General features: G+C 38.4%; 1 long non-coding RNA gene and 1 pseudogene across 1 annotated transcript; both read right to left on the reverse strand.

The window, feature by feature from the left end:
* Window positions 1–320: 320 nt before the first annotated feature.
* LOC117381969 (uncharacterized) lies at window positions 321–7,587 on the reverse strand (annotated as a pseudogene).
* On the reverse strand, window positions 888–1,854 carry LOC129456594 (uncharacterized). The gene is made up of 4 exons (XR_008648856.1): window positions 1,828–1,854; window positions 1,347–1,556; window positions 1,055–1,118; window positions 888–972 (listed from the first exon to the last, which is right to left on the reverse strand). It is a non-coding gene; the product is annotated as an uncharacterized LOC129456594 (long non-coding RNA).
* Window positions 7,588–11,126: the final 3,539 nt, after the last annotated feature.

Genomic DNA, 11,126 nt, shown 5'->3' on the forward strand with positions numbered 1-11,126 from the left:
CGTCTTAAAGGGCCAGTGTCTCTTATTATTAAAAAGAGCCCAATGCAGTCCAAGCCACATTACCTCAAGAACTAAAAATAATCTCACATGTAACATAATGATTTGATTTAAAATGTTGACAAATACAAAAAAAGAATTCAAAAGTAAATATTTAGTCAACCTGAAAACAGTGATATTTATTTTTTTACATATAAATGTAGAAAAACTTTAAATGCATTAAAAGGAATGAAGCATATTATATAAACAATATGTTTTATGCAAAAACAGTGCTACAAATGATAATATTCACTGTAAACATCAATTCAAACATGCATTATTGTAAACAATACATTTTTATACAATAATCAATTGCTACATACTGGAGTTTCAGCCCTGAGGTTAATTAATATTTTAAATTGTGGATCAGGATCATTCAGCTACCTCTTTAACCCTTTCTGAGCCTGTCTAAGCAACAAGTCAAAGTCAACCTCCTCAAATCTGCTTTGGACAGAAGAAGAGTCTACGTCCCGGTTTGCATCTAGAGAAGAGCAATCAATCACACAATTTCAGTTATTGGATTATACTACAAACACGTTTTTACACAAAAGCATAAATACATTTTATTTAAACAGCCTTACCTAAATCTGCATAATTTGAATTACAGAACTGTCTTCTTCACCAAAGCAAATGTCAAATGGAAGTTTCATCAGGCATCCGCAGTTTTCCACCATTGTCCAATGGCAGCAAATGCATCTTCCATGTTGTAAAAGGTGACAAAGCCATAATGGTCACTGTTGAAAAATGCAATAGACTTATTATGAAATCCTAAACAATTATCCAACATGAAAACTAAAGAAAAAGTATTCTTACCCCTTTGGTCTCTAAAGTGAAGTGAGACAGACTCAACCTCCCCAACTGAGCAAAGCGTTCTCGGAGTTTCCTCGTGTGTCATGGTTCTGCGAATACGGCCCACGACACCACTCGCCGCTCATCCTTAAAGTATGAGTATGATCACACACAGTATTATCAGACAATCCATCACTCACTGTAAAATCTAAAGCTCTTTGTTACCTACAATGGCTCTGAGTTTCTGGGTCCTTATTTCCTGCTCCCTCCTGAGTTTCCTTGACTCTCGGCTACTACGGTAAAAAAGAAACATACAAATGATTTAAGAAAGATCATAGATATCACAGCACATCACATCGTGGGATACTTGTACCCAAAGTTTTTTATTTATATAAGCCCATTTGCAATGACATTTCTCGTCACATAATAATGGTAATTTATTATTACTAAGTGAAAGCAAAGCACTGATTTCAAAACCGGCACTTAACATTCCTAATCTCAAATGTTTTAAGTTCACAAACCTGCAGACATCTCCCAATCTTCTTCTTGTTTTGACTCTCTGAGGGGGTGAATATGACCGGGATCGAGACCTGGACCTAGACCAAGAACTTGATCTGGACCGGCTGAATCTGGTTCTGGAGAAATGCTGTTTGTGTCGCGGTGGAGAGCTTGAAGAAGAGCTGCATAGGGAGGATGAGCACAAGCTACTCTCTGAACTCCGATAGTGACGTCTGCAAAAAGACAAATGAACACATTCTACGTCACTATTGCGTGGGAGGCTGAAATGGAGAGTAGCAGGTAATAAATTCAAGACTTGTCAATGTTCAGATGATTGAGTTTTTCTCACAGATAATAAATTCTAATGGAAATATTACATGATTGATACAGGGTCCCACACTATCGTAGAGAGACAACACATTGCACACTCTCAAAACAAAAATTGGTCCATGCCTCTGAATACATTTCATGATTAACAAAACCATCAATAAAAAAGAAACATACTTTTGTCTTTTTGGAGCAGGGGGAACATGACGAGCAGGAGCTGGAGCTTGAGTCTGAACTACGGGACCTCTTCCTGTACCTCCTCCTGTCTCTCCCTCTGAGTGGTGGACTGGGCGGCGGAGTGGGAGGGACAATGCAAGGGTCCAGGGGAATATCACATGAGGCGCTGGAGTTTTGTTTTTTAGCACCCATCTGTTAATAATGTGGGCTGGCCCGTGTGTGGTTTTGTCCGATTGTCTTGTGTGGTATTTCTATCACCTGAATTTGAAGATTATAAACCTCGATTTGTTTTTGAGCATGAAAACTGGGGCATTTGGGTTGGCTGGTTTGACTTCAATGGATTCTAATTGATTGGAGGTCTTGTTGGCATCCGAGACAGTGCAATAATCATGATCAGATGATATAGCTGCGTTGATATGTGAAGAGGTATAAGTTGACTCTGCTAAGTTTGTATGTGTCCTTTTGAATGGCATTGGACGAGGGTCGATTATCTGTATAGCTTTGATTGGAGGTCCTTTTCTTCTTACAGGCTGCTCTTGAGTGCCAAGGATGACTTCAGTGCCAAATGATTCTGGGATTCTTAAATGTGGGCGACTATCTAAAAGTGCCGCTATGGGATCAGAAGTGCTTGATTGTTTCTCAGTAGTAGGAAGTGTAGGGTCAGGAGAAGAGACTGGTATTGCCTGCAAAATTGAATTTGAAGCAGCTCGATCTAATTTACTCAAGTGTTCACCGTTGACCTGTAGTGCTCTCTCACTTTCTCCTTCCTCTTTAGCTGCAGATGAAAGAAAGAAAAAGGTTAAAGTAACAGAACATGGCTGATTAAACTTCACTAAAGAGTGTGTTATCAAGCACCTTCGTGTTTCCTCAAACTGCTCGAGCAGACTGGTCAGATCAGAGGCTTCAATCCTGAATGATAACAAAATGAAACGAGGACCAGTCAGTTAAAAAGGTTCAATGCTTTGACATTGACAATTTGAAACAATTGGATCTAAATTCAATGAACTCAATCACTAAAACATAAACACAAAATAAAACATAAATCTTCTAGAAATAGACAAGTTCGTATTTAAAGATTGATTATAAAACAAAACCAAAGCCACTGTATCTGACCTGAGGAAGTGCACAGCGGCAGATGATGAGAAGGCAATGAAATCCCAAGGTGACCTCGGGCGTCATCTCTTTGACTGGGGTAGAGACTGGAGTAGGTGGTTCATAAGGCAAAGTGGGGGCACTATTTACAGGCATCAGATTACATTGGTTTACCAAGTTGAGGGTATTTGGTAAATGCTTATTTTCTTCGGCTGGGATGAGACTTTGGTGTTGCACATTGAGGCTTTGTTAGATGTTGCTATGGATGCTTCTTCAGTTGACTGCTGACTGTGGGAATACTCATTTTGGGTAAGTGCTGGTTCATTCGTTGGTGGGGGCTGAGTTGGCAGGGGTACAAGGACAGGATTAGGAGGATCACTACTCATGATTGTTTGTTTCTTTGTTGGGCTTTTCTTATATACTGGCACAGGTAGATTAGGAAGAGGAGCAAAAGGTTGGGTCTTGCCATTGAGTCTTGAACGTTTTGCTTTATGCGGTAGATCAGTGGAAGCCTTGATTTTTACAGTCTGAACATTAGATGATGTTTTTGGCCCATTAGAAGTCCCGGTTGAAGGATGTGTTGGTTTAGTCTGCTTTAGTCCATTCACTCCAAGAATAGGAGTCAACTCTTTTGGGGGCACAGACACAGCAGGCCATTTGGAGGTGTAGTTGCCTTGTTTTTCTGCCAGGGGTTGTCTCGTTTGTCTTAGTTGTCTGTACTGCTGAAGACTTAACCTTTCTTTTGTTTTTCCCTCAGAGTTTTGTGACCATGCAATAGACATTAGGTCATTTTCTGAAGAATTTGTAGTTTGAAGTCCTGTGTTATTATCGTGTGCTTTGGGGCTATGGTTTGTTGATGAAGACGCAATGTCACTTGTTTGACTGTCCAGATCAAAAGAGGCAACTTGCACAGGGCCAAAGCTTACTCTCTTTTTCTCTTTCTTAGTTGGACTTCCATTGATTAACACACTCTTCATAGGTTTTCTGCTGTTTTCCTGTGTCTCAGTTGTCTCTACAGATCCTTCATCATCAGACACAACATTGATCTCCTCGTCCATGTCTTCTGTGGGCCTCTCGTACTTCCACACTTCTTCTTTGGAGAATAACACACTGCTTTTGGAAGACTTCTCGAATTCCTCCTCCACCTGCAGCTTCAGGCAGTACGGGTGCATGATTTTCACCAGGTTAACCAGAGATAAAGAAGTAAAAACTTCAGTGTCTACTTTTTTGTTTCTAGTTTCATCAACCTTGGACTTTTTCCTTCTCTCCGAGTGTATCAGACAAAGACATCTCCTGAAGACAATAAAAATAACTGTTTTAATAGATATTCTTTAACAAAATCACATTAATGGCAATGAAGCAAATGTAAAGGTAAGGATGTTCTGATCCGATACTGGTATCGGTATCAGCAGCCAATCTAGGCATTTTTTTTTTACAGTATCGGCCTTTACTGGATTTAGTGAATAGATTGGGCAGATAAAGACTATATAGCAGGGATCACCAACACGGTGCCTGCGGGCACCAGGTCCTCCCCAAGGACTAAATGAGTCGCCGGCAGGCCGGTTCAAAAAATAACACAACTCATAATGGGCTGAATCTAAAATAAAATTTTATTTTGGTCCTTTTTTTTAAATCACCCTTGCATTTATATACATTTAAAAATGGCAATATCTTAAAAATATGTTCATTATATGTGAAGTTTAGATAAGCTAATGTGAACTCTGCCCTACTCAGTTCAAAGGTTAGTATTAAGCGCGTGACAAAACTAGTGCCTTCAGCTAGCGAATGCTGTGAAGATGCACACTGAATGCAGTTTATTACCTCAAAAACAGCCAGAAAAAAAAGATCACTTTCACAATGAATATTACGACTGTAAAAGGAAGCTGCGTGTGTCTCATCTGCGGGGCAACTGTGGCGACGGCCAAAGCGGCACAATGTGGAGGACACTTCACTACGTGCCACAAAAGCTCCGCGCTTACTACCCACCAGGACGCGCACTACAGGCAGAAAAAGCCCCGAGCGAAAGGCAGCTTTGGGTAAACAACAGTCTTTTTTCATGAGAAAGTGTCACATAAAGCAACGGAGATTTATTTAAAAATATGTACGTTGAATTTTTCTTAACCATGACATAACAGATAACTTTTTAAAACATGGTGCAACATAGTTTATGTTTTGTTAAAAGGTTGTCAGTGGCTAGTGAAAATGGGTCACTTTTTTCCTATGAAATGTAGTCATGTAAGTGTCATCTGAAAATTTAACAATTACTAAGATTAATAAAGTTAAAGTGCTGAATATGTGTTTCCCACCTCACTGTCATTGTTCATAATTGTGAGAAATTATTAATGTGATCAGTGTCTTCACATAGATGATTATCATTTATCATTATTAATAATGTATAACTAAAGGCAAATTGAGCAAATTTGTTTTTCACAAGAGAGTATCAAACTGGTCGCGCTTTGTATGACTCAGTACCCATGAAGTAGCTCTCAGTTTCAAAAAGGTTGGTGACCCCTGGCCTATAGTGTCCCCTACATGCAGCTGTCACTGCTAACGTTGTGGCTAAAGCTGCTGTGCTGTGGAGGAGTTTAGGACATTAATTTACAATATTATAGCAAATTAGGCTACTTTTGAAATAGGCCTTTTTATATCTGGTAATAGTTTTTATTAAACGAGTGGAAAATTCACCATGGAATACTTAATTATTTATAAAGGCATAACCAAATTTTTTTAATGAAATCGTTAAGAATGAGAAGATCTGTATAGGGAATTGCAAATATTTCAAAAATCGGAACACCTTTACTAGGTATGTTCTGATATCAGGATATCAGAACATATCTAGTAAAGGTGTAGGTCAAGCTTTCACGTGTTGTCCGAAATATGCAATTATTATGACAATGAACAAAGCAGTGTCACCCACCTTGGTGAGAAGTGAAGTTTCTGGCAAACTACTAAAAGGAGATAGTGTGTCGTCATCGTCCTCCACACTTTCCAACATCTCTGTGAGGGCTGACAGCAGCTTCACACTGTCCTCCTCTGCAGCTGCCTTGTCCTACAGATAGAACAGCCAATTAAGATCTCCATAAATGCACCATAGATGTAGAAATATATGTTTGCACTGACCTCTGATACAGAAACATCCTCAAAAATGGCCAGAATGGAGTGATCCACAGAGGCGTGAGTGTTCATTTCAATATTAGAGTTAAACTGCAACAGACAAAATAATTAATTGACATTTGTGCTGTGCCACTAATCAAATTTTAAATCTTCATTTTAAGTATTACTATATTCAGTTCCAACAATGTTGTAATTTAAATTATGTGTGTATAAAAGACTACCCAGAGAGGCCATTTACTTCTGTTTATAGTATTGGTTTAGTTCAGTTGTTGTTCCTTGTGCAATTACGTATGGTGTTTCTGCCGCTGAAATTTGGAACAAAACCACTTTATTTAATCCACATGCAACAAATATAGGGAGAATCTAAACTTTCTATTTGACAGTATAGAAGTAATTGTTTGAAATAATTTTAAATAATGATTTTGACAATGATTTTCACGACTATGATTTTTTTTTAACCTAAGCCGCCCTATTAAAAACCTGCAAAATGCCGATGATTAATGTTATAAAATATTTGATGCTAGTTTGTGTAATCCCTCAGTAGGATCTTGAATGGTTTGTGTAGAAGACTATGTGTTGAAGAGTGAATTGTTGAATTATTTTCTTAGATAGGTTACACTTGAACTATATATAGGTATTAATTTTGTGCACAAAAAAATGAGTAAACTTTAACTTATTTAAACTTGTTTCAAATGTAAGATGTATTGATTCGAGTATAAACTGTAAATAGAGAGCATTGTAGACAAAAACGTTAATTACTCAATTGGGTATATTTTTGACACGGGTTATTATGTAGTGAAAGCTATAGCGCAGGCTCTTTAGTTTGTGAATGATCATTATAGATCCATGAAGACACGTTGTATTATGAAACTAGTAAACGGATGTGTGGCAGGGGATGAATGGAGTCTGCGCACCACAGACACACATGCAGTAGAAAGAGCACATTTTAAACACACATGCATCAACATCATATGGTTAGTGTCTGTTCTACTGAGATATACAATGTCTTGGAATTTTAAACCGAGTACAGGCACGACAAACTCAAAAAAGCCTGTCAGTAGTGAAAGGGCAGATGGGGACAGGCGGAGCCGGTGGGAGCAGTAGTGAACATCCTGTACTCTGCAGAAAATTCCTCTTGACAACAGTAATATTTGAATACTCTATAGTAAAACTGCTAATAAAAGCGTCTGCCACGTTGGCACGGGTATATTTGAGGACACATGCGGTCTGAGCGGTAGGTAAAACACGAGGCGAGCACACTCCCTGAGCGCTAGCACCAGTGATGGCTACAGCTGAGCCACGTGTCGTTTTTAGGGGACATGCGGCTTCGTATCTTCTACACAAACACTATTCCCGCGTCATAAACTGCTACATGAACGCCTTATGGACTCAAATGAGGAAAGCGGTACCTCATCGGGGCTGTTGTTGGATAGAAAATACCCTTTGCCGGGTTTTAAATGCCCATCTTTCCTTCTGCCCCGCGTCGCCATCTTGCCGCTCCACATGGCCCAGCCGGATGGAGACCACGTGGTACCGGCGTGGCGCGAACCGGAGACCGGCCTAGGATCAGTTTGACCTCGTCATGTCTCTATGAGGAGCTGCAAGGAGCAAAGAGCAGTACAGGCCTGAGGTCAGTGAGATTTGAGGAATGCATCTCATTTCCTTTACACCTAAATATCCGAGTTTTATGACGCTATTGTATGAAACCATCAAATGAATGAATGAAATACGTTATGCCAATGTCATATAAATGGTAGAATAATTACATGATTTTGGGTCTGTAACAGTCATCATAGTGAGCTTGACAAGTTTTGAGGGTTGATTTGTACATTTGTAGATGTTGTACATGTGTGTTATTATTTGTGATATATTTCTGATTCATTCATTTTGGTAACAATTATTCACATTTAAATGCCACCTAGCGGCAATTACAAGTTATTTACCCCACAACTCTTGTGTTGCTGAAGTTGCACCATCATCTGCTGTCCTTTTGGATGGCTGATTACACATTAACATATTCAGTCTGGAATATATGTTTGAGTGTAACATAAACCTTTATTTGTCCGACAGTGTGGAAGTCAGTCTTCCACCGCAAATTTCAACAGCGTGCAATCAAAAACAAGATCAAGATAAAATTATACTATAAAGATTTTACAATAGACCATAAACATCCGTGTCAGCAGAGTAAAGCAGGCTATAAAAACTTTGTACAATAAGCGGGCTCTGAATGTACAATGTAGCATATGAACAGATTAAATAAATAATAGCAGGTAAAGTGCTTCAGTATATTATAGTATTTGTGACTATAAGTATGGTTATCTACAGTGCAGCAAATGGGCAGGTTAAGTGACTTGAGTGAATTGTACTATTTAAGATTCACATTATGCTACAATATGGCAGTATGACTTTTGAATAGTTTACATCTACAAAGAAAATGTTCATACTTTTTCACTTGGATCATGGCAAATGCATAAGTCTAATGATTAGCATATATCTTATTTAATTTATGTTTCCAAAAGTAGCCTACTTAATTCTGTTTTAGACCTACATGTAATTTTTTTCTGATGAAGGGTCTGCCACTTCCTTGTCTCCATAGAGATGTTATGTCTTTGCTTGGAATGTTCCACAGTATGACTTTAGCACCTGTAATTTAGGCGAGATAAGTTTACAACAACTTGGGGAAAGATCCATCCTTACTGTGAGCAAGCTTTTCTCTCCACAGATCTGCAAGCGAAACAATAACAGCAAACAGCAAATCAGAACATGAACATGCAGGTGAAACAGACTATGTACCTTTTCTGCTTCACCCGCATGTTCATGTTCTGATTTGCTGTTTTAAACGTTTTATACACTGTGCCAAGAGTTGTGTTTGGCAGACCTGGGTCCTTGAGGTGGATAAATGGCAAAAGAGATGTTATATCTGGGCCTGGCATACATCAACCACTGGAGCAGAAGATCAGTGTTACAGATCTGTCCAGTTTGTGCCTGTGCTGCTGTTGTCACTGTGATGTACTAAGAGCTTGTAAAGATAGGTAACCAATTCTTCGCCTCATCTCCTTAAGTCAGACTGATGAAAGATATCATACACGTGTCAAGATGGAGCATTTTGACATATTTTGATAAGGCTAAGGTTAAATAGGTCCACAAATCAACACTAAACCACCAGAAAGTTTTTGATTTTGCTTCTTTGTTTATTATTAGTTATATAGTCGGTTAAAGATGCACTATATTTATCTTTTTTCACCTGCTTTACACTATGAAACTGTTATTGCTCTGCCTGGAATCAATGTTCCACAGAAAGGTATTGCACTTGTATTTTCACTGAGACAAGCAGGTGATGTTTGATATGTGCAATGCTATACAATGGGAATATTCTAAGCAAAGCAATAACATTTGTGGGGGTTTAGCTGCACCTGACATCTATCATAACGGTATGTGAAAAAGTAGTTGAAATATAAAAAAATATATACTTCTGCACACATAAGTGTTTTTGCACTGGTCAGCCAACTATGCTTTTCCTGCACCAAAATACAAGAATACAAAAAAAGATGGCCCAAGAAGTTGGAGGCTTTGCTAAACCTGCTGCAGTAGTTTGTTCGCCCAGAAGATGCGCTGTATATACGTGCGAGTGGCTTCAACAGTTCACAGCTGCTTTCTCTTGGTTTTACAAAAGTTGTAATATATTTTCTACCAGCTATTATAGTTTAGCTGTCAGAACCCATAAACTAGGATGTCATGGTGTTTATAATTGTTCCTTGTGTAATGCCTGTGGATGGTCTTATCTGGTCTTTTCCCCCCGAGAGGAGCAGGATGTGTCTGGGTTGTTATCTCATGCATACCAGTGAGGAGGCGACCTTTGTGCTGAATGTCACAGTGCAACGCAAAGGTAGACAGAGACTGATTTAGATTACGTTAGAAAAACAACAATTTATAAAAAAAAAAAAAAAAAAAGAGGATGGCAATGGCACCTGGTTTCTGTTGCTTGTTTCATTTCTGGGACCGCTCTCTTTTAAGTCAACTTTCCTAGTTTTTTCACCATGACTCTTGAAGGCACATTACGGTCTGAATCGGGGCCAAAATGTCCTGGGTCCCTGGAGTGAGGGTGAGGAGAGGAGCTGAAGACGTGCTGCTCAGAGCTTGGTGGTTAAGTGTGTTTTGGAGGAGGGGGAGAGCCTTTAAGTGGGTCACCTTATTGCAGCATCCAGCCGCTGTGTCGCTACATGGCCCCACACACTGACATTTGCAACTACTTTCCAATATTGTAGGAATGTATCAAATGTATTCTATTTATTTTTGGATTGTGTTAAAACATGAATCAAATTGAACTGTTAAACAAAATCTCTTTCAAATGATCTGCCCCTGTAGCCAATTTTACTTAATCGGTTAATTAATTACAAGTACATTTTCTATTTGTTACTTTATACTCTGTCTCCATGTTTTTTTTTAGTTTTTTTTTTACATAGACACCACCCAAACACATGTAGATTAACCTTCAATGTAATGGCTCAGTCCTAAAACAAACTGACCATTGTCCACCACTGAACATTGTGTGAAAAGAGTACCTACTGAAAAAGTAAAAAGTACGCATGAATAGACTTGTCACAATAACAATTTTTGAAACACGATATATCGCTACAGAGAAATATTGCAATAAATGATAAAATTAAAACTGCTTTATGCCACTAATTAAGATTTAAATACTGCAAGATAATCCCAGTATACCATTTTCAAGGACATGAGCTGCAACAAATAAATAGCAGAATGTATCAATACTAACCCCTCCACAGCTTATATTACAACAAAAGTAAATATATAGTAATAGTAAAAGTAATAGTATAGTAATTATCGTGACAGGCCTATGCATGAAAAGGACAACTCAAAGTACTAGTTACATTTTAAAGCAATTTTAGTAGCATTAGGAGTATTAAACCTTAAGTAACCTGAAGTTAGGATGTGTGTCATACTCCTATGTTTTTAAAAGTAGCTAAATACAACAAGTTTATAGTCCATTACATACAAGTACAGGTTTAAACATGCTCTACATAAGTACAATTACTTACTAGATTTTCTCAGTTACAGTAACTTGAGTATTT

Source organism: Periophthalmus magnuspinnatus, chromosome 1, assembly GCF_009829125.3.
Source record: "Periophthalmus magnuspinnatus isolate fPerMag1 chromosome 1, fPerMag1.2.pri, whole genome shotgun sequence".
Lineage (NCBI taxonomy): Eukaryota > Metazoa > Chordata > Actinopteri > Gobiiformes > Gobiidae > Periophthalmus > Periophthalmus magnuspinnatus.